At 36.0% G+C, this 25,198-nt stretch overlaps 1 pseudogene; it reads right to left on the reverse strand.

Annotated features, from left to right (window-relative positions):
- Window positions 1-23,069: 23,069 nt before the first annotated feature.
- LOC102128071 (olfactory receptor 10J1-like) lies at window positions 23,070-23,944 on the reverse strand (annotated as a pseudogene).
- Window positions 23,945-25,198: the final 1,254 nt, after the last annotated feature.

The following is a 25,198-nucleotide window of genomic DNA, read 5'->3' on the forward strand; positions in this document are numbered from 1 at the left end:
TTCCCTCATCTCTCTTTGCGCAATTATTGTTATACATATAACATCTTTATACAAATTTATCAACACATTTTTGTAGTTATTTCTTTTTGCATTTGCATTTTTAATCAAACAGAAGAAAAGAGTAGAAAAAAATTATACTGTCTTTTTTTATCCATGTATATTTATTTTTGTCTTTTTCTGACTTTAGTTGGAATGCTCAAAATGTTTTGTCATGAAGTTTGATATTTGGCCTAGATTTCTGACAGCTACTCATAGGAAAAGAAAGTTCCTTTCTAGCCTCTGTTTGGTAAAAATGATTAAAATCAATTATGTGTTGAGTCTGTAATATTTTTAAGTTTCTTCATCCTTTGAGATAATCATGTGTTTTATTCTTTAATTTTTGAGATAGTAAATTATGTTAATATATTTTTAAATGTTGAGTCACCCTTGTCTTTCTAGCTTAAACACATTTGGACATGCTTAATTTAACTATAGATTCCTTTAGTTAAAATTCTATTTAGAATATTTGCTCCAATCTATAGGTGACAAAGGTATTTAATTTTTATTTTTAACTGCCTATATCTGGTAAAAATATAAGGGTTTTGGAGGCTAGTGGCCTTATGATTTGTGTTGAGGAGATTCTTTTTGTGTGACCTGAAATAATTTGCATATCTTTCTCTTAAAAGATTTGATAAACTAGCCTGGAAAAGCATCTGTTCTCATGCCTTTCTCTTGAGCGGGTATGCAATGTATGTTTTAACAATTATTTTTATTTGTTTTGGCTTATTTGTGTGTTTATTTGCTAATTTATCTCAGGTCAATAGTGTAAATTTATATTTTAAATAAATTGTACATTTAATCTACATTTTCAAATTTATTGATTTAAAGCTTTCCATGCTATTATCTGACAATTTTTAAAATTTTATTTGTATTTTTAGTTATGTCCTTTTTGGGAAGTATTTTTATTGTAAGTGGTCCTTTTGCCATTTGCTTTTCATCATGCCTACCAAAGGTTATATGTCAATAATCTTTTCAAGACCTATTTTTGTTGTAATTTTTTTTTTTTTTTTGAGACGGAGTCTGGCTCTGTCACCCAGGCTGGAGTGCAATGGCCAGATCTCGGCTCACTGCAAGCTCCGCCTCCCAGGTTCACGCCATTCTCCTGCCTCAGCCTCCCGAGTAGCTGGGACTAAAGGCACCCGCCACCTCGCCCGGCTAGTTTTTTTTGTATTTTTTAGTAGAGACGGGGTTTCACCGTGTTAGCCAGGATGGTCTCGATCTCCTGACCTCGTGATCCGCCCGTCTCGGCCTCCCAAAGTGCTGGGATTACAGGCTTGAGCCACCGCGCCCGGCCTTTGTTGTAATTTTTATTAAATTATTTTAAGATATGTTTATTTAATTTTTATTTATTTATTAAATTTTCATGTTATTATCATCTTATTTCATTTTACCTTGGGTTTATTTTGTTCTTTTTCTATGTCTTCTTTTTGTTTAAATTTTAAAAATTTTTTAAATGTTTTTATTTGACAGAGAAATTGCAGGCATTTGTCTTGTACATGATGTTTTGAACTATATGTACATGTGTAATGAGTAATTTTAGTTAATGAACAGTTGTATTGCCTCACAGTTACCCTTTTTGCGCTAACACTTAACATTCTCTCTCTTTGCATTATTCAAGAATACAGTAAATTGTCATTATTATAGTTGCCTTGCTGTACAATAGATCTTTAAAATGTATTCCTCCTATCTAACTGTATTTATGTACCCTTTGCCCAACCTCTATCCATCTTCCCTTCAAGCTCACCTTCCAAAGCCTCTGGTAGCCGCTACTCTACTCTACACTTCTGTGAGATCAATTTTTTTAAGATTCCAGAAATGATTATATGGCATTTGTCTTTCTGTACCTGGCTCATTTTAGTTAACATAATGTCTTCCAGGTTCAGCTGCTTTGCTGCAAAGAACAGGATTTCATTTTTTGCATGGATGAATACTACTCCATTGTGCATATATGCCACATTTCTTTATCCATTTATCCACTGATGGACACTTAGTTCATTCCATATCTTGGCTATTGTGAACAGGGCAACAATAAACATGGTAGTGTAGCTATCTCTTCAACATACTAATTTCATTTTCTTTGGTTACATGCTCAGTAGTGGGATTGCTGTATCACATTATAGTTCTATTTTTGATTTTTTGAGGAACCTTTCTTCTATTTTCTCTAATGGTTGTACAGACTAATTTACATTCCCACCCTCAGTGTATAAGGGTTTCCTGTTTTCTGTATCCTTGCCAGCACTTGTTGTTTCTGACTTTTTAAATAATAACCATTCTAATATAATAAGATGACATCTTATTGTGATTTTGATTTGCATTTTCCTGATGATTAGTGATAATTAGCATTTTTTTCATATACTCGTTGGACATTTTTATGTATTCTTTTGAGAAATGTCTATCCGTCTTCTGTCCATTTAAAAATTACTATTTTATTATTTGCTATTGAGTTCTTTGAGTTTTCTATACATTTTAGATAGTAACTCATTGTCAAATGTGTAACTTTCAAACATCATTTGTTTCCATAACTCCTTTCATCTTGTATAACTGAATCTCTATATCCATTGAACAATAACTCTTCATGTATTAGTCTGTTCCCATGCTGCTAATAAAGACATACTCGAGACTGGGTAATTTAAAAGAAAAAAAGTTCAAAGAACTCACAGTTTCACATGGCTGGGGAGGCCTCACAATCAAGGCTTAAGGTGAAGGAGGAGCAAAGGCATGTCTTACATGGCAGCAGGCAAGAGAGAAGTGCTGAGCAGAAGGGGGGAAAATCCCTTATAAAACCATCAGATTTAATGAGAACTCACTCTCTATCACAAGAACAGAAGCATGGGGTAACCTCTACCATGATTTAATTACCTCCCATTGTGCCTCCCATTTGCCTCCTGCAACACTTGCGGATTATGGACACTACAATTCAAGATGATATTTAGGTGGGGGACACAGAGCCAAATCATATCATTCCACCACTGGCCCCTCCAAAATCCCATGTCCTCACATTTCAAAACACTATCATGCCTTCCTAACAGCCCCCAAAGTCTTCACTCATTCCAAGTCTAAAGTCTCATCTGAGTCAAGGAAAGTCCCTTCTGCCTATGAGCATGTAAAATCAAAAGCAAGTTAGTTACTTCCTAGGTACAATTGGGGTAGAGGCATGGGGTAAATACACTCATTCCAAATTGGAGAAATTGGCTAAAATGAAGAGACTACAGGCCTCATACAAGTCCAAAATCCAATAGGGCAGTCATTAAACCATAAAGATCCAAAATTATCCTCTTTGACTTCATGTCTCACATCCAAAGTGTGGTGATGCAAGTGGTGGACTCCCATAGATTTGGGCAGCTCCTCTCCTGTGGCTTTCCAGGATGCAGCTCCCTTTCTGGCTGCTTTCATGGGCTGGTCTTGAGTGTCTGCAGCTTTTCCAGGCACCTGGTAAAAGCTGTTGGATGATCTACCATTCTGGGGTCTGGAGGATGGCGGCCCTCGTCTCACAGATCCACTATGCAGTGCCCCAGTGGGGATTCTGTGTGGGGGCTCCAACCCCACATTTCTTTTTCACACTGCTCTAGCAAAGGTTCCCCATGAGGTCTCCACACCTACAGCAAACTTCTGCCTAGACATTTACTTGTTTCTCCACATCCTCTGAAATCTAGGCAGAGGTTTCCAAGCCTCAATTCTTAACTTCTGTGCACTTACAGGCTCAACACCACGTGGAAGCTGCCAAGGCTTGGGGCTTACACCCTCTGAAGCCATGGTCTGAGCTTTACCTTGCCCTCTTTTAGCCATAGCTGGAGCATCTGGGATGCAGAGCCACAAAATCCCTAGGCTCCACATAGCAGAGGGGTCCTGGGTCCAGTCCACAAAATCATTTTTCCTCCTAGGCCTCTAGGCCTGTGATTGAAGGGGCTCCCATGGAGCTTTCTGACATGGCCTGGAGATGTTTTCCTCATTGTCTTGGTGATTAACATTAGCTCCTTGTTTCTCATGCAAATTTCTGCAGCAGGCTTGAATTGCTTCCCAGAAAAGGGTTTCTTAATTTTTATTGCATTGTCATTTTGCAAATTTTTCAAACTTTTGCTTTCTCTTGAATGTTTTGCTGCTAAGAATCTTTTTTTTTCTGCCAGATACCTTATATCATCTCTCACACTCAAAGTTCCACAGATCTCTAGAGCAAGGAAAAAATGCCATCAGTCTCTTTGCATAGCAAGAGTGACCTTTACTGCAGTTTGCAAGAAGTTCTTCATCTCCATCTGAGACCATCTCAGCCTGGATATTATTGTCCATATCACTATCAGCATTTTGGTCACAGCCATTCAACAAGTCTTTAGGAAGTTCCAAACTTTTCCACATTTTTCTATTTTCTCCTGAGACCTCCAAACTGTCCCAACCTCTGCCTGTTACCCAGTTTCAAAGTTGCTTCCACATTTTTGGGTATCTTTACAGCAACACCCCACTCTACTGGCACCAATTTACTGTATTAGTCTGTTCTCACACTGCTAATAAAGACATATCTGAGACTGGGTAATTTATAAAGGAAAAGAGGTTTAATGAATTCACAATTCCATATGGTTGGGGAGGCCACACAATCATGGCTGAAGGTGAGGGAGGAGCAAAGGCACATCTTACATGGTAGCAGGCAAAAAAGAAGTGCCAGGCAAAAGGGGTAAAACCCCTTATAAAACCATCAGATTTCATGAGAACTCACTCACTATCATGAGAACAGCAGCATGATGGTGACCTCCACTGTGATTCAATCACCGCCCATGGGATGTGGACATTATGGGAACTACAATTCAAGATGAGATTTGGGTGGAGACACAGCCAAAGCATATGACTCCATTTCTCCCTTTCCCTGGTTCCTGGGAACCACCACTCTACTTCTGTTTCAATGACTTTGACAGCTCTAAGTACCTCACATATGTGGAGTTATACAATATTTGCCTTTTTGTGGCCCACTGATTTTACTAAGTGTTAATGTTCTCAAGGTTCATCCATGTTATTAATATTTTAATAATAATAGAAAATAATTTAATAATGAAATGAAATAATAATTTCCTTTTAAAGGAATTCCTTTAAGAGGAACTCCTTCCTTTTAGAGGCTGAATAATATTCCATCGTATGTCTATAACACATTTTGTTTATCCATTCTTCCACCAATGGACACTTTATTGCTTCAGTGTTTTAGTTATTGTGAATAATGCTGCTATAAACATGGATGTACATTTGTCTTTTTAGGATTCTACTTTCAATTCTTTTGGTTATATAATTAGAAGTGGTATTGCTGTATCATATGGTAACTGTATTTTTAAATTTTGAGGAACTTTAATACTGCTTTCTACAACAGGTGTCTCATATCACATTCTTACCAGCAATGCTAAATGGTTCTATTTCTCTATATCTTTGCCAATATTTGTTATTTTCTGGTTTTGTTTATTTGTTTGTTTTTTGTTTTTTGTTTTGGTAATAGTCATTCTAATGATGTGAGGTAGTATCTCATTGAAGTTTTGATTTGCATTTCCATAAAGTTTAGTGATATTGAGTGTATTAGGCTGTTCTCACATTGCTATAAAGAACTAACTGACACTCAGTATTTTATAAAGAAAAGAATATTAATTGGCTTATGGTTCCACAGACTGTATGGGAAGCATAACACAGACACCTGCTTCTAGAGAGGCCTCAGTAAACTTAAACTCATGGAAGAAGACAAAGGGGAAGTAGGTGTCCCATGTGGCAGGAGCAAGAGACACACACACACGTACACACACACAGAGAGAGAGAGAGAGAGAGAGAGAGAGAGAAAGAGAGAGAGAAGGAACCACACACTTTTAAACAATGAAATCTTGTGAGAACTTACTCACTATCACAATAAGAGCACCAAGAAGATGGTACTAAACCATTCATGAGAAATCCACTCCCCCATGATCCAATTATTTCCTATCCAGTCCCACCTTCAACATTGGGGATTACAATCCAACATGAGATTTGGCCAGGGACAAATATCCAGACGACCCCTGGACCCTCCCTCCATATCATACGACCCCTGGCCCCTCCCAAATCTCATGTCCTCCTTACATTTCAGAATACAGTTATTGCTTGATATGGTTGGCTGTGTATCTACCCAAAATCTCATCTTGAATTGTAAGAATCCCCATGGATCAAGGGTGGGACCAGGTGGAAATAATTGAATCATGGGATTGTGTTCCCTCATACTGTTCTTGGGATAGTGAATGAGTTCTCACAAGATCTGATGGTTTTATAAGGGGCTTCCCACTTTGCTCAGTTCTCATTTTCCTTCCTGCTGGCATGTGAAGAAGAACATGTCTGCTTCCACTGCCATCATAATTGTAAGCTTCCTGAGGCTTCCCAAGTCATGCTTAACTGTGAGTCAATTAAGCCTCTTTTCTTTATAAATTACCCAGTCTCGGGTACGTCTTTATTAGCAGTGTGAGAATAGACTAATACATCGCTTTACCAATAGCCCCTTAAAGTCTTAACTCATTTCAGCATTACCTCAAAAGTCAAAAGTTCAAAGTGTCATTTTAGACAAGGCAAGTTTCTTCCACCTATGAGCCTGTAAAATAAAAAATAAGTTAGTTACTTCCAAGGTATAATGGGAGTATGAGCATTAGGTAAATATTCCCATTCCAAAAGGGAGAAATTGGAAAACAGAAAGGGGCTACAGGCCCTATGTATATTCAAAACCCATCAGTATAGTCATTAAATCTTAAATCTCCAAAATAATCTTCTTTGACTCTGTGTTTTACATCCAGGTCAAACTGGTGCAAAAGATGAGCTCCTGAGGCCTTGGACAACTTTGTCCCTGTGTCTTTGCAAGATTCAGCCCTCACTGCTGCTCTCATGAACTGGAGTTGAGCACCTGTGACTTTTCCAGGTGAAGGACGTGAGCTGTCAGTGTATCTGCCATTCTTGGATTTGGAAGATGATGGCCCTCTTCTCACACCTCCACTAGGCAGTGCCCCAGGGGGAACTCTATGTGGGAGTTTCAACCCCACATTTCCCCTCTGCACTGTTCTGGTAAAGGTTCTCCATGAGGGCTCCCTGCAGCAGATTTCTGCCTGGACACCCAGGCTTTTCCATACATTCTCTAAAACCTAGGCAGAGACTCCCAAGCCTCAACTCTTGCACTCTGTACACCCAAAGGCTTAACACCACATGAAAGCTGTCAAGGCTTATGGCTTTCATGCTCTGAAGCAGCAGCTGGGCCTGTATCTGGGGCCCTTTGAGCCAATGCTGAAGACAGTGCAGCTGGGATTCAGAGAGCAGTTTCTTGAGGCTATACAGGGCAGCAGGGTTCTGGGTCTGGTCTATGAAACCATTTTCCACTTCTAGGCCTCCGAATCTTTGATGGCAGGAGTTGTTGTGAAGGTTTCTAAAATCCTTTCAAGTCCTTTATCCCATTGTCTTGGCTATCAGCACTTGGCTTCTTCTTATTTATGCAAATATCTCTAAAATGTCATTTCTCTAGAGACTGTTTGAACTCTTTTCCTAAAAAAAGCTTTCTATTTCTCTGCCACATGGCTAGGCTGCAAATTTTTCAAAATTTACTCTCTGCTTTCCTTTAAATATAATTTCCAACTTACTTTTTTTGCTCCCACATCTGAGCATAGGCTGTTAGAAGCAGCCATGCTACTTCTTGAATACTTTGCTGCTTAGAAATTTCTTCCACCAAGCCTTTAAGTCTTTGATCCATTTTGAGTTAATTTTTGTATATAATGTTAGGTAAGGGTTGAGCTTCATTGTTTTGCTTGTGGAAATTCAGTTTTCCCAGCACTGTTGGAAAGACTGTCCTTTTCCCAGTGAATGATCTTGGCACCCTTATAAAAATCATTTAACCACATAAGTTGGAACTGTTTCCTGAGTTCGTCATTCTCTTCCATTTACCAGTATGCCTATAATTATGCCAATGCCACAATGCTTTGATTATTATAGCTTTGTAGTAGTTTCCAAGTCAGTATGTGTAAATCCTCCAGCTTTGTTCTTCTGTTTCAAGATTGATTAGGTTATTTGGGGTTCCTCAATATTTCATATAAATTTTAGAATGAATGTTTGTTATTTTTTCAAAAAAGTCATTGAAATTTTGGTAGGAAATGCATTTAATCTGTAGGTGGCATTGGGTATACTGACATCTTAACAATGATAAGTCTCCCAATTCATGAATATGGAATATACTTTCATTTACTTAGGCTGTCCTTAATTTCTTTCAGGAAAGTTATGTAGTTTAATTGTACAAGTCTTTCACTTCCATGGCTAAATTAATTTCTAAGTATTTTTTTCTTTTTGATATATTGTAAATGAGATTGTTTTTATAATTGTCTTTTCAGATTTTTCATTGTTAGTATATAGAAATGTAACTGATTTTTTTATGTTGACTTTGTATCCTGCACTTTGCAGAATTTATTTAATAGTTCTGATAGATTTTTTTGTGGAATCTACAATGTTTTATATGTATACAATTATATAGTCTGTGAATAGATAATTTTACTTCTCTTTTTCCAGTTTGGATGCCTCGTGTTTCTGTTTGTTGCTTCATTTATCTGACTAAGTCTTCTAGTACTATGTGAAATCGGTATGTCAAAAGTGGGTATTCTTGCATTGCTTCTGATCTTAGAGAAAAAATTTTCACTCTTTCCACTGATAATGTGTACTGTGGATTTTTTACATACAAATTTTATTAAGTTGAGGTAGTTTCCTTCTGTTAATAGTCTGTTAAGTTTTTATTATGAAAGAGTGTTGAATTTTACCAAATCCTTTTTCTTCATCAATTGAGGTGTTTGTGTTTTCTTCCATTCATTTGTTAATGTGTTATATTGACCAATTTTTATATATTAAACCATTTATACATCCAGGAACAAATCTCACATGGTCATATTGTATAATCTTTATAATATGTTGCTTATTTCAATCTGTTAGCATTTTATTGAGGATTTTTGCACTAATGTTAATAAAGGATATTGGTTTGTAGTTTTCTTTTATTCTACTGTCTTTGTCTGGCTTTGGTATCAGGGTAAAATTGGACTTAGAGAAGGAGGTAGGAAGAGTTTTTTCCTTTTCAAATTATTGAAAAAGTTTGAGAATTGGTTTTAGTTCTTCTTTATAAGGTTGCCAATGAAGTGAAGCCATCAAATTCAGAGCTTGTCTGTGCTGGGTGATCTTTGATTACTGCTTCAATATCCTTACATTAATAAGATTTTCTGTTTCCTTTTAATTTAGTTGTTATAGATTTTGTGTTCACAAACCATTTCATTTAAGTTATCCAATTTGTTGATGTACAATTGTTCATAGTACCTCTAATCCTTTTTATTTCTATAGAATGAGTAGTAATGTCTCCACTTTCGTTTGATTTTAGTAACTTGAGTCTTCTTCCTTTTTTCTTAGTCCATCTAGCTAAAGGTGTGTCAGTTTTGTTAAATTTCCAAAAAGCCAACTTTTAATTTTATTGATTTTCTCTATTGTTTTTCTATTGTCTGTTTCACTAATCTCTGTTCTAATCTTTATTATTTTCTTCCTCTCCTCACTTGGAGTTTTGTTTGTTGGAAGAAGTTTTCCCCTTAACACCGCTTTAGCTGCATTCCATAAACTTTGGTATGTTGTGTTTCCATTTTCATATGTTGCTAAATAATTTCAAATTTTCTTTGTGATTTCCTCTTTAATCCATTGATTATTTAAGAGCATGTTTTTTTAATATCCACAAATTTATGCACTTTCCAGTTTTACTTTTGTTATTGATATCTAATTTCATCCTGCTGTTGTCAGAACAGATACATTGTATGATATCTATATTTTAAAATCTACTGAGACTTAATTTGTGGTATAATCTGGAAAATGTGCCAGTTGCACTTGAGAAGAATGTGTATGCTATTATTATTGAGTAATATGTCTGATAGATCTAGTTGGTTCATTGTGCTGTTCAAGTAATCTATTTTCTGACTTATCTTTTGTCTGATTTTTCTATCTATTTTTGAGAGTGGGATAGTGAAGTCTTCAACTATTATTGTAGAACTGCCTATTTCTCCCTTCAATTCCATCAACTTTTCATACATATGTATATATATTAGGTGCTTAAATATCATTAGGTGCTTAAATGTTTACAATTGTTACATCTTCTTTCTGTATTAAGTCTTTTGTTAATATTTAATGTCCTTCTTTGTCTCTTGTAATTTTTTTTTTTACTTAGAGCCTGTTTCATCTGAAATTGATACAACCATATTTGCTCTCTTCTGGTTATTATTTGTATAAAATTTTTTTTCTCTCATTTTATTTTTAATATATATTTGCCTTTGGATCTAAAGAGAGTGTTTTGTAGACAGCATGCAATTGGAGCATATTTTCTTAATCCATTCTACCAATCTGATCTTTTGATTAGGGAGTTTAATCCATTTACATTTAAAGTAATTACTGATAAAGAGGAACTTACTCCTGTCATTTCTTATTTGTTTACTATATGCCTTATAGGTTTTTTGTCCCTCATTTCCTGCATTGCAGTCTTCTTTTGTGCTTAGATAATTTTTTACAATGAAAGGATTAAACTGTTTACTCATTTCTTTCTGTATATATTCTATAGTACAGGCACAATTTATTTTACTGCACTTTGTTTTATGGCACTTCACAGATACTGTGTTTTTTACAAATTGAAAGTTTGTGGCAATCTTGTATTGAGCAAGGCTATTAGCACCATCTTTTTCAACAGTGTGTGCTCACTTCATGTCTCTGTATCACATTTGAGTAATTCTGATAATATTTTAAATTTTTTCATCATTATTATATCTGCTATTGTGATCTTTGGTAAGTGATCTTTGATGTTACTATTATAATTGTTTTGTTTGAACCTATATAAGACAGCAAACTTAATTGATAAATGTTGTATGTGTTCTGACTGCTCCACTGACTGGCCATTTTCCCATCTTTCTGCTTCTCCTCTGGCCTCCCTATTCACTAAGACATAACAATATTGAAAATTGATGAATTAGTAATCCTACAATCAACTTTAAGTGGTTAAATGAAAGAGCTGAGTGTGTTTCGCTTTAAATCAAAAGCTAGAAATAGTTAAGCTTAGTGAGAAAGGCTGGTCAAAAACTGAGATAGGCCAAAATCTAGGCCTCTTGTGCTAAATGGTTAGCCAAGATGTTCATGCAAAGAAAAACATTCTTGAGGGAAATTAAATTTGCTACTTCAGTTAACACACAAATAAGAAAGTGAAACTGCCTTATTGCTGATATGAAGAAACTTTTAGAAGTCAGTATAGGAGAGCAAACCAGTCATAACATTCCATTAAGCTAAAGCCTAATTAAGAACAAGACCCTAAGTCTCTTTACTTCTACGAAGGCTAAGAGAGGTGAAGAGACTGCAGAAGAAGATTTTAAGCTAGCAGAATTTGGTTTATAAAATTTAAAGAAATAAGTTGTCTCCATAGCATAAAAGTTCACAGTAATTCAGCAAGTGCTGATGCAAAAATTAGAGCAAATGATCCAGAAAATATAACTAAGATAATTGATGAAGATGGCTACATTAAATAACATATTTTAAGAATAGCCTTCCGTTGGAAGACAGTGCTGTCTAGGACTTCCATAGCTACAGAGGAGAAGCCAATGCTTGGCTTCAGAGCTTCAAGGGACAAGTGGCTCTTTCGTTAGGGGATGAATGCAGATGTTGACTTTAAGTTGAAGTCAATGGTTTTTTACCACTCTGAAAATTCTAACACCCTTAAGAATTATATTAAATCTACTCTGTCTGTGCTCCATAAATGGAAGAACAAAGCCTGAATTACAACACATCTGTTTAAACCATGGTTTGCTGAATATTGTAAGTCTCTCTTAAGATCTACTGCTCAGGAAAAAAAAAAAAAAAAAAAAAAGATATCTTTCAAAATATTGACAATGCACCTAGTCACCCAAAAGTTCTGGTGTAGATGTGGTAGGAGATTAATGTTTTCATGCCTGTTAACACAACATTCATTCTTCAGGTCATCTATCAAGAAGTGATTTTGACTTTCAAGTTTCATTATTCAAAAATATATTTAATGAGGTAATAGCTGCCATAGATAATGATTCCTCTGATGGATCTGGGTGAGGTAAATTAAAAACCTTCTGAAAAGAAATTGCCATTCTATATGTCATTATGAACATTCATGATTTATGAGAAAAGTTCATAATATTAGCATTAACAGGAGTTTAGAGGGAGCTTATTTCAATTTTCATGGTGTAGACGTGGTGGAAATGGGAAGAAAACTAGAGTTAGAAGTGGAGCTCGAAGATGTAACTGAATTGCTGCCTTCTGATAATCAAACTTTAACAAATGAGGAATTGCTTCTTATGGATAAGCAAATAAAGTAGTTTCTTGAGATAGAGTCTCCTCCTGGTGAAGAGGTTGTGAACATTACTAAAATGACAACAAATGATTTAAAATATTCCCTAAGCTTAGTTGTTAAAGAAATGGCGGCCGGGCGCGGTGGCTCAAGCCTGTAATCCCAGCACTTTGGGAGGCTGAGATGGGCAGATCACGAGGTCAGGAGATCGAGACCATCCTGGCTAACACGGTGAAACCCCGTCTCTACTAAAAAATACAAAAAACTAGCCGGGCGAGGTGGCGGGCGCCTGTAGTCCCAGCTACTCGGGAGGCTGAGGCAGGAGAATGGTGTAAACCCGGGAGGCGGAGCTTGCAGTGAGCCGAGATCGCGCCACTGCACTCCAGCCTGGGTGACAGAGCCAGACTCCGTCTCAAAAAAAAAAAAAAAAAAAAAAATGGCAGGGTTTGAGAGAATTAACTTCCAATTTGAAAGAAATTCTATTGTGGGTCAAGTGACATCAAACAGCATTGCATGCTACAGAGAAATATTTTGTGAGTCAATTAAGCCTGACCATGGTGATTCACACCTGTTATCCCAGCACTTTGGGAGGTGGAGGCAGGAAGATAGCTTATCGCCAGAAGTTCAAGACCAGCCAGGGCAATGTAATGAGACCCCATTTCTACAAATAAATAAGTAAAATTGGCCAGGTGTGGTGTCTTACACCTGTAGTCCCAACTTTTTAAGAGGCCAAGGCGGGAGGATCTCTTGAGCTCAGGACTTTATAGTGATCTATGATTACAGCACTGTACTACAGCTTGGATGGCAGAGCAAGACCTTGTCTCTAAAAAAAATCAATTGATGTGGTAATCTTCATTGTTGTCTCATTTTAATAAATTGGCACAGCAACCCCAATCTTCAGCAACCACCACTCTGCTCAGTAACAGCCATCAACATTAAGGCAAACTCTTCTATCAGCACAAAGATTCGCTGGAGGTTCAGATGATTGTTAGCATTTTTAAAAACAGTAATGTATTTTAAAATCGAGGTCTGTACATTGTCTTTAAGACATAATTCCATTACACACTTAATAAACTACAGTATAGTTTAACATAACTTTTATATTCATTGAGAAGCCAAAAATTTGTGTGACTCACTTTATTGTGATATTTACTTTACTGCAGTGGTCTGAAACTAAACCCACAATATCTCTAAGATATGTGGCTACCATGGAGACTACATTTAATGCCCTAAAGTTATAACACTCAAATTTGTATCTATATCAGCTTAATTTCAATAACATACAAAAATTTGCTCCTTTAACAGTTCCATCTTCAAATCTTTTGTCTGTTGATGTCACAAAATTTTATCTTTATACAGTGTATCCAAAACAATAAATTAATAATCATTTAAAATGCATTAGTCTCTTAAATTATGTGGAAAACAAGTTGTGAAGTTATAAACCAAAGATGCGATAATACTAACTTTTAGGTAAATATTTTTAATGTATTGGTTAGTTAAATAATGTAGAGAGCAAAAAGTGAGTTACAAACCATTGTTAAAATAATAGTTTTTATAATTGTCCATGTATTTACCTTTATTGAGATTTTTAATTATTTCGCTTTGAGTGACTACCAAGTTTCCTTTCATTTTACTCTGTAGGACTACCTTGAGCATTTCTTGCAGGTTGGTCTAGTGGCAACCAGCTCTCTCAGCTTTTGTTACTTTGGGAATCTTTGACAAAGTAAACAAAAACATAAAGTGGGGAAAGGACACCCTACTCAACAAGTGGTGCTGGGATAATTGGCAAGCACCGTGTAGAAGAATGAAACTGGATCCTCATTTCTCACTTTACAAAAAAATCAACTCAAGATGGATAAAAGACTTAAATTTAAAACCTGAAACCGTAAAGATTCTAGAAGATAACATCAGAAAAGCACTTCTAGACATTGGCTTAGGCAAAGACTTCATGACCAAGAGCGCCAAAGCAAATTCAACAAAAACAAAGATAAATAGATGGGACTTAATTAAACTAAAATGCTTCTATACAGCAAAAGAAAAAATAAGCAGAGTTAAAAGGCAACCCACAGAGTGGGAGAAAATTTTGACAATGTATACATCTGCCAAAGGGCTAATATCCAGAACCTACAAAAATCTCAAACAAATCATCAAGAATAAAACAAACAATCCCATCAAAAAGTGTGCTAAGGACATAAAAAAAAATTCTCAAAATAAGATATACAAATGGAAAACAAGCATATGGCTCAACATCACTAATTATTGGGGAAGTGCAAATCAAAACCACAATGCAATACCACCTCACTCCTGCAATAATAGCCATAATCAAAAATTCAAAAAAATAATAGATGTTGACATGGATGCAATGAAAAGGTAACACTTCTACACTGTGGGTGGGAATATAAACTAGTATTACCACTATGGAAAACTGTGTGGAGATTCCTTTAAAAATTAAAAGTAGATTTTTCACTTGATTTGGCAATCCTGCTACTAGATATTTACCCAGAGGAAAAGAAGTCATTATACAGAAAAGATACTTGCATACACATGTTTATAGCAGCACAATTTGCAATTGCAAAAATATGAAACCAGCCTAAATGCCATCACTCAACAAGTGAATAAAGAAAATGTGGTCAACTATACACACACACACATACACACACACACACACACACACCATGGAATACTATTCAGCCATAAAAAGAAACAAAATAATCACATTTGCAGCAACTGTGATGAAATTGGAGACTATTATTCTTAGTGAAGTAACTTAGGAATGGAAAAGTAAACATCACATGTTATCACTCATATGTGGGAGCTAAGCTGTGAGGATGCAAAGGCATAAGAATGATAAATTGGACTTTGGGGACGCAGAGGAAAGGGTGGAAGGTGGTGAGGCATAAAGGACTACGCATTGGGTATAGTGTGCACTGCTCAGGTGATGGGTGCAGCAAAGCATCATAAATCACCACTAAATAACTTATTTATGTAACCAAACACCACCAGTCCCCCTAAAAACGTACTGAAATAAAAAATAAAAAGTTTTTTTTAAATTTTATTTTACTTTTGAAGGAAAGTTTTGATGGATATAGAATTCTATGTTGACGTTCTTTTCATTTAGCCCTTTGAATATATTGGCCTACTGCCTTCTGACCTCCAAAGTTTCTAACGAAAAGTCTGATGACAATTTTACTGAGGATAGTTTGCATGTGACGAGTAGCTTTTTCTTGCTGTTATGAAGATAGTCTTGTCTTTGGCCTTTGAATGTTTGCTTATAATGTGTATTGGTATGAGTCTATACTTTATTAAGCTTCTTGCATATTTATATTAATGTCTTTCACCAAATTTGGAAAGTTTTCCATCATTATTTCTGAGATAGTCTCCCAACCCCTTTATCCGTTTTCCTTCTGAAACTCCCAGCATGTATACTGGTCCACTTAATGGTGTTTCATAGGTCTCTGAGGCCCTGTTTACCTTTCTTCAACTTTTTTTTTCCCCAGACTCAGTGATTTTCATTGTCCTGTCTTCAAGTTGCTGATTCTTTCTTTTGCCTGCTCAAATATTTTACTTCCTTGAATGGATTTTCATTTTACTTATTGCAATTTTCAGCTCTAATATTTCTTTTTCCTTTTAGGTTTTCTCTTAATTTTTCTAATTTTTCATATGGCATTTTTTGACTTTCCCTATATCTTCCTTTAGCTCTTTGAGCATCTTTAAGACAATTGTTTTAAAGTTTTTGTCTAGTAGACCTGTCATTATGTCTTTTTGAGAGAATGTTTCTGTTAATTTATTTTTTTTCTTTGAATGGGACATACTTTCCTGTTTTTTACACGTTTTCATTGTTTATTGATTTTTGGACATGAATCTAATAATGTGGTAACTCTAGAAATTAGATTATTTTCTTTCCCAGAGTTTGCTGTTTTTTGTTATTTTTATTATTGTTGTTCTTGTTATTGTAAACTTTGTCCCAAAGATCAGCCTGGTTTATAAACTTAAGGTCTTCTGAAGTCTTTTCTGAGCCTGCACCCTGCCCTGAGCATGGATGATTACTTTCTGATTTTCCCTGTAAATGCAGTTGGTTTTCAATGTTCTAGTCTTTAATGTCTGGTTCTCCAAAGAAAAACAGAGAAAAATAAAACTGAAGGAGAGGTGCTGACCCTTTAAATCCCCTGGTAGTCACATCAGCTGAAGGAGGAGCTGGCAATAACACAGGGGAGATGCAACAACTCTTACTTCTTTATTTGTATGTCTACGATCGGAAGTAACAATCAGTGATCAGAGCACAGATCCCTGACATTTGGAAGACAGGGTAACCCTGGCTCCTGCAAGCTGTGTGCAGGTTGCTCCCAGCACAGGTGCAAGATTGTCTTCCAAGTGGCTGGTTGTGGGCAGGTGGGTAGCTGCAACTGTGCATAGAACCGAAATTGACCAGAATGAACTGTAGTTCATACCTTCCTCTGGATGTTGCAAGCCTTTAATAGACTCCGTAATTCCCAAATATTTACATCAGATAGATTCTGCCAGCACAGTTATTTTCTAGGTGGGAAAACAGATTCCTAGTGCTCCCTACTCTGCCATCTTCCCCTCACATGGTCTCTGCTAATGTATTTTTTTATTTGTAAAATTTCTTTTTGCTTCTCAGAACTTGGCTTTTATATAATATTCTGCTTTATTTCACCATTATCTTGTCTTATCCTTCTAAAAATGTTAAATACTTATCTTTCAAAAGACTTCATACCCTGCTTCTCCCATGTTTCTTTGTTATTTGTTTATTATATTTATTTTTTTATGTTAATGTCTTTCTTCAAATCATGGTGATCCTTTCAAGTCCATTCATAACTAGAGTGATGTACTAACAAACTGTGAGAAAGCTCTGTGTGCAAGTATATGTGTGTGTGTGGTGGGGTGGGATATGCAGACTGCTGGGCTTTATTTACTAGTGTGATAAAACTGGGTAATGTGATGTAGCTAGTTTTATTAGGGTAAGGTTACTTTTTCAAAATAGGACATTGAAGTGTCTAGATTTGTAAGTCTTTGCCCTTGAAATGCTCATTTCCACAGGGCAAAATCCTTCACTTTTCTGATTGATAGCTATAACGCTTATTGTTGGTATCTTGTGAGGTTTGCTGATGTTCTTTTACCTCTCCTCCACTTTTTAAAAAATTATTATTATATAGCACCCTCTGCTTCACTTCATCTCTGCAAGTCTTTCCGGAAAGTAACTCTCCAGCCTTCTGCTGAGGTTGGGGTGAGGCTCTGATTGTGCAACATGTCATAAAAACTTTCAAGCAACTCTAGTTTGTTAGACCAATTGCACAGCATTATGTTCAGAGATACTTACTACTTTCAGCTTTTGAATACTTCTGGCATTCTGGGTGATAAATTGGCATTTTTGTTGTTTTCTCTGCCTCAGGCTTTAATCAGCATTCTCCTATGTGCTGAGGCAATAACGGTTTATTAATGGGCTTTCCAGATTCCAAAATTTTGTTGAGCTCTATTTGCTTTCATCTTCTATTCTCTTTTGCTATGGATGTGAGTCTATTTTCCTTCTTAACTCAAATTTAATAGGGTTTTTAAGAAAAAGAAGCAAATAATTGGCATGTAACATCTGTATTTAATCAGTATTCTATCTACTTTTAAATTATATTGAACATAATTTGTAAAACTTTGTTTGTTTTAAATAATGGTGGGTATTTTCCAGTATGTGAAGCTTTAAATGATAGATGAGAGATTTGAGTTTACTTTTCTTATAACAAATACATTTTTAAAAAACAAAATATTAATACTTTTTAGTTCAATACTTCTAGTATCTAGTTGTTTTCTCCTGTATTTTTGTCCTGTTCTTTATCCCCTACATCTTTGTTATTGCCAAACTCTTGTGCCCTACCATGCCTCTCTCTCCAAGCGCAGTTCTCAACTGGAAACCACCAACACTGTCTATTTCTGCTTGTCTGGGAGCAAGAAGTGATGGGGAGGACTACTTTCTCTGGGCTAATATCCCCTGTTAATTTACCCTGGAGACCTAAATTATTTTTATTTTTCTTCACCTCAGGACATGAAATAACTTTTGCGTTGCCCTCAACTTTTGTTACGGGACTCTACTTTTAACTCTCATATACTTCTGAGATGGCTCATCAATCTAACTGCATTGTTTCGAGTCTTCCTTTCATTCCTCATAGTTGCTAGTTCATTAGAAATTCCATTTTTGTTTTTAAGCACTAGTCAAAATCCTACTTAAATCTTTCCTATCACTTCTAGGATTTGGTAGGGGCAGAGTTGGGAAGTATAGAGAGAATAAATGATACCTATACTCAGTGTGCCATAGTAAACATTCAAAGCCCAGAGGTTCCATTTTCTTCCTTACAGTTGTCTGAATTTTTTCACAGAGAAGGTACAGCTTTTGAATCAGAAAAATACTGATTAATGTACCATCATTTCAGAATAGAAGAATAAAAAGAAGAGGAGGCCTACTTCTCAGATGCTTTGCTACCATTTCAGCCAACTCAGTGAATCACTCACTTGGAGTATTCTCTTATGGTGTCCATATTCTTTGTTTTTCTTGAATGTAGTGGATCATACGAGGGATACATCAGTGTAATTTGCTTTTGGTATTTAGACAAAATCTGCTATTTGTTTGCTATGTTGGCTTCACCCTTTAAACTCAATAGCTGAAAACCTTCTTCTGTGGCATTTTTTGGGCATTCCTAAATATTTAGATGAAAAAAAGATCACGTGATACCACAGGTTATTAGCTCTAATCAGTCTAACAGCATCAGTAATCTGAATAAAGAGAGTCATTTGGATTTTTAAAAATTTGAAAATGCATTGTCAAATACAGTCATTCTCTCACTTAGAGTTAGCTTTATATGCTTTATTTGTTGAAATTCTATCAGTCAATTAAAATATACATTATATTTATTATTGAAAGAGCAAAATGCAATAATCTATGATATTTGTGAGAGCTGTTAATTTTCTGGACAAACAAGGGTTTTATGTAGTAAAATAAATGAGAAAAGAAATGAATATTTCACATAAATATAAGAGATGGTGTGTTGGTTATTAGATAGCTTTAGAAAGCATATTATGGCCTTGTAGAGTCAATAAGTATTTATAAAATTAAAATCATTTGGCAATATTGAGCTAGTTTTAAGCACTCTATTAATTTTTAGCTTCTTAATTCCACTTAAGCAGTGAATTTTTTGAACACTTCTAGATGAATTTACAGCAGAATTCTAATTTGCCACCAAAATCATAAAAGATAATATCCAGGATAAATTATTTTTAATCTATATTTAACAAAAAAATATGAAGAAAAAAGTTAGAGAAAAATAAGATATTTTCCCCCCAAGATATTTTGCTGCTCCACCAATCTCAGTTTCTCAGTTGAAAAGTGAACATGTACCCAGTATCATGAATATGTGTTTTAATGACTGCTAGAAGACTCTAGAAGCTGACAATGAAGACTAAATGTTCTTCCTCTAAGAATTCAAATGTTTAAACTCAATTACTAAATGTTTAATAGTTAAATTTCATTGTTTTAAAACAAGATTTCAATTTTATTTTAGTAACACAGGAAAACAGTCTGTTGATATTGGGCTCCAGCTCTGACTTCAGCTGAACACAGATTTTTAACTCTCAAGCATTGAGCATTTGGCCAAAATGTATATTAGATGCACTTCTATTCATTAACATTATTACAAAACTAAAAAGAATTGAACAGAATAGACTAGAATGAGAAACATCAAAATGCATTGCATGCAGTAAGGCTAAGTACTGTTTTGTGACTGTTGGATTTCAGTTTGTGTATGTGAGTATAACACACATACTGGGTTATGTGATAACATGCATTTTGGTACTGAGGGCCATGGATCATGGGAAAGAGATTAACATTCGCTGATCTAGTAGGGAAAAAAAAGATGCTCAATTTGGAGCAGGAGGATAGGCATTAACTTCTGGAATTGCTAACAAAAGAAAATAATGCAAAATTTTGAAAATGTTCTTTTGTAAGGAACCAAAATAATATGACCTGCAGACTTAATGAAAGATGCAATAGCAATTAGAAGTTAAAAGTAGGTGGGAGGAAGGTAGGAGTCAAAATTACTTAGTTAAATAATATAAAATGGCCAAGACAAATCAGAGAGGTAAACATATATGGACTATGTTAACTAATAGCAGTGATGATAATGATAATAATATATAATATTTCTTAACACTTTTTCCAGTTATCACAGCAATTTCTACTGTGATTATTCTAGTGTATTTGATTCTTACAATAACCTGACAGAAAAAAGCAGAGTAACAACTGGTAACTCCATTTTGCAGATAAGGAAAGATTCACTTTATGGGGAGTGTAGCTGTTTTACTCTAACAAGAATAAAGAATATCTGACCCTGCTTCATAATATTTTTATACTTATTATTTCATGCATTTGACAATAAATTTTGAATATAAGTTTTATAGGTGAGAAAACTGAAGCTCAAAGAAATTAAATAGTTAATTCAAATATTTACGGTATATAAAATTAGAGCCAGGCCTGAAAATAGAGTATTTTTCTTCAAATGGTTATGTTCTTTCCACTTCATTCTGCTGATCTCTCAAGACTTCTGCCTAATATTTTCAGTAACTAAGTTTGCAAATATAGATTATCTATTACTGAGAAGGCTGATGGTATAGGGCAGTATTTTTGAGACTACAATTTGAAATAAAAATAAGATATTTGTATTTACTGAGTAAAAGTAAAAGTGACCATTGGCAATTACAGGGTAACTTCATTTTGGATTATCTTGCATTTCACCATAAATTTCCTCAAAAATGTAGTTGAATCTTTGTAAGACTAAACCATAATGGGCTATTTGAGAAATTAATGTATTTGAACACAGCCCTAACTTTAGAAATTAACATAAAGGAGAATGTGTCCTATGAAAAACTCACCACTTGGTACAAGTGAAACACTAAACAGCAGGTGTAACTGTCCACCCAGGTAAGACTTCACCCAGTTACAACATCACGCACTACCCATTTCATGCTTTCATTCATAAAGACATTATGGGAAATGTTCATTATGGTCATTTATATCAATATGTGTTTGGAGGTTGTGATGTGAAGGAGTAAAAGGAGTGCTTTTGTTTCTTTGTGGGTATCTCATCAGAGGGTTCATAAAAATAGGGGTGTTCAGGTTGTTATTTCAAAGTGAGCCAGAGAACACTCTGATGAGTGGGCAGTGAGGGCATCAGTAAGAGATTTTCATTAACAATAAGCTGTATTAAGGCATGAGAATAAAATGGGAAACCCTCAGTCATTAGGTATTGTTGGATTGTGCGCTATGTGGATGTGGATGACAGACTGTAAGGAAAGGAGCTGATGGAAGTGGAGATGACTGGTGAAGCATGGTGTATTAGTTCACATCCTAGAGGATTTTAAATGGATTGATGATTTGATGAGTCTTTTTCTTTTGTTGAATTATTGAGTTGCCTGATGGCTACATTCTCCTTACCCATTTAATCCTCTGAAATCTCTCATTCCATTAATCCATGATCTATGCTCTAGATTCCCTCTTTGACTCTCATCCACTAGTTGTTCTTTCTGTTCTGCAAGGATTTCTAAAGGCAAATTTTAATTTCTTTACCCTGGGTTCAGACACTCACATACAATATCACCAACAACCTTTGTATATTCTCATAAAATAAATGGCAATATGATTACTTGGTGCTACCTCTTTTACTCTATCACCAAGGGGTTTTAGTTACTTTCCAAAAATATTTCTAAAACAGGATCCTGAAAACTTAGATATCCATTTTCTCATATGGTCAACTTGGAACTTATATAAAAAAGACCCAGACTTCAAAGGCTGCTGAATTTTACAGATGCTTATTATCTCTGATACTCATTTTATTTATAGTCACTGGTCAATTTAAAAAACCTTAAATTTCCCATAAAGAAATTAATTCAATTAGGTGTTAAATCTACTTAGCTCTAAATGGGTAAGGTGAAACACCACATCCAAAAAGCAGTGTTACAGAATATATTTAAAACTTGAACTGGCCGGTCACGGTGGCTCACGCCTATAATCCCAGCACTTTGGGAGGCCGAGGCAGGCAGATCATGAGGTCAGGAGATCGAGACCATCCTGGCTAACACGGTGAAACCCTGTCTCTACTAAAAATATTTTTTAAAAAATTAGTCAGGCGTGGTAGTGGGCTCCTGTAGTCCCAGCTACTTGGGAGGCCGAAGCAGGAGAATGGCCTGAACCCAGGAGTCGGAGCTTCCAGTGAGCCGAGATGGCGAGTGCCACTGCACTCCAGCCTGGGCCACAGAGCGAGAGAGTGAGACTCTGTCTCAGAAAAACAAACAAACAAAAAACAGCAAAAAACAACAACAAAAAAAACTTGAACCTTGCCCTAGAGCAACCTCCCCTCATTAACTCTGTCTGCTCTCCTGATTTCATTCTGTCCCATGCTGCTCACACAACCCTTCTACTTTCCAACACCACTGAGTTCTTTCTTCTGCATTTGTACCCTATAATATCCCTGTTCTCTTATGAGATGGAGACCTGCTGTGCTTTGGAGAACCTTCCCCCTTCTCAAGTGGCTGAATCCTTTTGTTTTCTCCTCCTCTTGCCCAACCACTGCTTGACAGGCTTCAAATTTTTAACTCTATTGACCGTGCACACTGTTCCACTTTTTCTTCTCTAAAAAATCTTCTAAGACTCTATTTGAAATGGGCCTATTCTGTTAGGAGAGTTTTTGACCTATTGCTCTGCACAGAGCGTCTTTGACCTCTTTGTTCCTCAGAGTGTACACCACAGGGTTCAGTAGGGGGATAATGACAGTGTAGGTCACTGATATCAGCTGATCCTGATCTCTAGTGTTTTCTGAGTTGAGCTTGAAGTAGGCAATGGAGGCACAGCTGTAGTGGACAATAACTACAGTAATATGAGAAGCACAGGTGGCAAAGTCCTTTTTCCTGCCTTCAGCAGATGCAGTCTTGAGGATGGTAGAAATCATGAGGATGTAAGAGATGAAAACCAAGCCCTTGGGAATCAGGATCACCAGCACACTGATGGTCATAGTCAGGATTTCATTGACTGTGGTGTCAATGCAGGAGAGCTTCATCGCAGGAGCACCTTTGGAATACAGAAAGGCAGCCTGAATACAGCTGACAGGTGTGTCATTGCTACAATTAGGCCAATGCTGCAGGCGTCCCACACCAGCTGCATACACACACTCTTGCTCATGACGACTGAGTACCTCAAGGGGTTGCAGATGGCCACATAGCAGTCATACCCCATTGCTGTGAGCAGGAAGCAGTTGTTGATAGCCAAAGTAAGAAGAAAAACATTTGAGTGGCACAACCTGCCAAAGAAATGGGCTGACTCGTCTCTGGACCTGACAGCATGCCGAGGAAGAAGTACATAGGGGTGTGGAGGTGATGATCAATACTAATGATACTCACAATAATAACATTGCCTGCCAGGGTGAATATGTACAATGTAAGAAACACAACAAAGAGGGTGAGCTTGTGCTCACGGAAGCTGGAGAAACCTTGAAAAATAAACACCCTCACCAAAGAATGATTCTCTTTCTTCATTAAATCACACATGATATCTAAGAAAGAAAAAAATAATGTAAGGAAACTAGATGGATGATTTCTGTCAAATAATAGACTGGGAAAATTCCTGTGATTAATACACCTTAGGTCTCTGCTTTTTTATATTGACATTCATACTTATTTCTTTTAGGAGTAGAGAGTGGAGAAACGTTCTTTCCTCATTCAGAAGAAAGTACAAGGCTTTAAAAGTCAAATGTTGCAAACTAATTTCCTAGTTCTAGTATATGCTAACTTATCTTGGGCAAGGACTTATTTACAAGACCAGTTTTCTCATCTTTTGGATGTAAGAGTGATAACATTATAGAATTGTTGATGGAAAAATCATATACTAATTATAATACTCATATTTGAATTTTAAAAACAACATTGAATAAATGTGAGTTCAGTGGTATCATGCAGAACTCCAGGCTCCACAAACTACCCGATAATTTTTGAGCTTCTAAAGTTTGAATAGAGCCTGTGTTACTGTAATTTCCACATTGCATTTTCATTCCATTATTTTGACTCTGATTATATTGCTCCTCTCAACTCTGTTCTATGCTCTTCTTCCCTAGACACCACTCATTTTTCAAAGCCAAATAAAACCCATGTCCTCTAGAAAAATCTTTTTCTCCTTGTTTGAACCCGGGAGGTGGAGGTAGCAGTGAGCCAAGTTCGTGCCACAGACTCCAGCCTGGGCAGCAGAGGGAGAAAAAAAAAAAAATCTTTTTCTCCTTACTCTCTCTCTCTCTGGGGCCTATATGTCTCTGCACATGCAAGTGGCATAGAACTATTTACTGGTTTTTAAATTTTTATATTGTAAGCCCCTTACAGTGAAATTGTGATTACAAAATATTTTTGCATACATTATTTAATCTTATTAACATCCAATGGAGCAGGGAGGACAACGATGAACTGTTTCTCTCTAGATGCAAAAACTGAAGAACAGCTCTAGTTAGGTAATTATTTTTAGACAGACAGGTGTCAAAGGATTAAATCAAGATTGGAATTCAAATCTTTTGACCCTGTGTCCATTGTTCCTTCCACTACACCAAACTGCATTATAAAACCGTCCCCTCTATAGCTAAGCAGGGACCACGTATTCCCTCTTTTTATGACCCCAGGTTGGCCACTCCACTATAGCGGACAAATATCTTCTGGTAGAATCATTATGAGTCATTGCTCCTTCATACAAATTGTCTGTTAGAAAGTAGAATACTGGAGCATTATAATGATTTTCTTTTCAAAGAGAAG

The sequence above is a fragment of the Macaca fascicularis genome, chromosome 1 (assembly GCF_037993035.2).
Source record: "Macaca fascicularis isolate 582-1 chromosome 1, T2T-MFA8v1.1".
In the NCBI taxonomy this organism is placed as follows: Eukaryota; Metazoa; Chordata; class Mammalia; order Primates; family Cercopithecidae; genus Macaca; species Macaca fascicularis.